Source organism: Prunus avium, unplaced genomic scaffold (assembly GCF_965620075.1).
Source record: "Prunus avium unplaced genomic scaffold, drPruAviu1.hap1.1 HAP1_SCAFFOLD_22, whole genome shotgun sequence".
Lineage (NCBI taxonomy): Eukaryota > Viridiplantae > Streptophyta > Magnoliopsida > Rosales > Rosaceae > Prunus > Prunus avium.
Window position 1 is genome coordinate 402,501 of NW_028276881.1, and position 2,500 is coordinate 405,000.

Here is a 2,500-nt window from a genome sequence, read left to right on the forward strand (position 1 = left end):
CGCCTTGGCATGCCGTGGCCTTGCCTCGCCATGCGATGCATTCCGACAAAGTGACGCGAAGCGGAAGCCTATCATGGCGTAAAAATGTCGACAAAATTTTTCGACATTTAAATAATGGGGTTTGACAAGGTTTGAAAAATTCAATACAAATGGTAGGCTTGAATGTCGACAAAGTGACGCGAAGCGGAAGCCTACCACGGCGTAAAAATGTCGACAGAATTTTTCGGACCTTGTCCTGCCATGGGCTGCGCGCAGCATGCCGGCAGCCTGTGCGCAGCGTGCGCACAGCATGTCGGCAGCGTGCGCGCTGCTGAGACTGTCGACAGAAATTTTCGAAACTTGTCCTGCCATGCGCGCGCGCAGCGTGCGCACAGCATGCCGGCAGCGTGCGCGCACCATGCCGGCAGCGTGCGCGCAGCTTGCGCGCAGCGTGCTGATTCTGTCGACAGTGAGGCTAGCGAAACTTGTCCTGCCATGGCGTGCGCGCAGCCTGTGCGCGCAGCTTGCGCATCTGTCGACAGTGAGGCTAGCGAACTTGTCCTGCCATGGCATGCGCTGTGCGCAGCCTGTGCGCAGCGTGCGCGCAGCTTGCGCATCTGTCGACAGTGAGGCTAGCGAAACTTGTCCTGCCATGGCATGCGCGCAGCCTGCGCACAACATGCGCACAGGCTGTGCGCAGCGTGCGCGGAGCTTGCGCGCAGCTTGCGCGCAGCTTGCGCATCTGTCGACAGTGAGGCTAGCGAAACTTGTCCTGCCATGGCATGCGCGCAGCGTGCGCGCAGTCTGTGCGCAGCATGCGCGCAGCCTGTGCGCAGCGTGCGCGCAGCCTGTGCGCAGCGTGCGCGCAGCCTGTGCGCAGCGTGCGCGCAGCCTGTGCGCAGCGTGCGCGCAGCTTGCGCATCTGTCGACAGTGAGGCTAGCGAAACTTGTCCTGCCATGGCATGCGCGCAGTCTGCGCGCAGCATGCGCGCAGCATGTGCGCAGCATGCCGGCAGCATGGTTCCAGGTTTTTTCAAATGTCGACAGAATTTTTCAAATCTTGTCAAACCCCGTTTTTATTGAAATTTCCTCGCACAATAAGCTCCCCATAAGTAGTCTATGATTTTTAGGACCTTCTCCAACTTACAAAACTAAAAAATTCCTCCCGGATTTGTTTTAATGATTTTTTCAATTTTACGACTTCTAAAAATAATAAAAAATACTTCCCGACTTCAAAAATTTATGAAACTTTTTCCCATCATAGATTGCATGTTTCTTAGTATCCCTGCAAAAAATCACGTCCAAATACCTTGTATTGAATTATTTAGAGCCCATTATGACTCCTCGCGCATAGGTGATGTCTCTTCCTGTCAAAGGGCTAAATGCATAAAATGCTATATAGGGGGGTGTGTGTTGCCTGCATATGCATGGCAGCCCATGCCTTCCTAGCTGCAGCCCCCTTCCCCCACGCCACACCCATGTCATGTTGCCTCGATATGTTGCCTCGGTATTATGGGTTTGGTGTCGGGGTCGGGGGGCTGCCACCCATGGCGGTGGTGGCCGGAATCCGGCCTCCGCCACCACGCCGCCGCCATGGGTGAGGGAGGAAAAAAAAGGCGTGGAAAGTTGCGAAATGGGGTTGTCTAGGCTTTTTTTTGGCATGGGAGAGCATGGAGTGCTAGGAACTCCTTCTCAAATGCACGGGCATGTCGACCACAACCTCATTTCGCAACAACAACCACCCGTGTGGGGTGGCGGTGGGTGGATAGTCGCGGATTGGGGCTTGCCAAGCCAATGTTTTCAAAAAATTTCATCAAAATTAAAAACAAATGTTTTGTTGCCTTCGGATTTGTGGGCGAGCGGCGAGTCGGAGTGGAGCCGGTAAAGTTTAACCTCGGTGTGCACGGTTGTTTTTAGAAACTCAATCCAATGCCGGGGACGTTGAAAGTGACGCTCTTATGAGTTGCAAACCCGCAAGATTTAAAGAACCTTTTCAAAACAATTTCAAACCAACAAGATTTAAAAACAGAAATTTTCATCAAAATGAAAAACAAATGTTTTGTTGCCTTCGGACTAGTGGGCGAGCGGCGAGTCGGAGTGGAGCCGGTAAAGTTTAACCTCGGTGTGCACGGTTGTTTTTAGAAACTCAATCCAATGCCGGGGACGTTGAAAGTGACGCTCTTATGAGTTGCAAACCCACTAGATTTAAAGAACCTTTTCAAAACAATTTCAAACCAACAAAATTAAAAACAAATGTTTCGTTGCAAACAAATTGTGGGCGAGCGGCGAGTCGGAGTGGAGCCGGTAAAGTTTAACCTCGGTGTGCACGGTTGTTTTTAGAAACTCAATCCAATACCGGGGACGTTGAAAGTGACGCTCTTATGAGTTGCAAACCCACAAGATTTTAAAAACTTTTTGAAAATGTTTCTTCTAAATGACACATTTTGATCCTTGGCAAGTGCTCAATCCGTAACTATCCAATCACCGCCACACCACACCGGTCGGGAGTGTGTGAATGGTG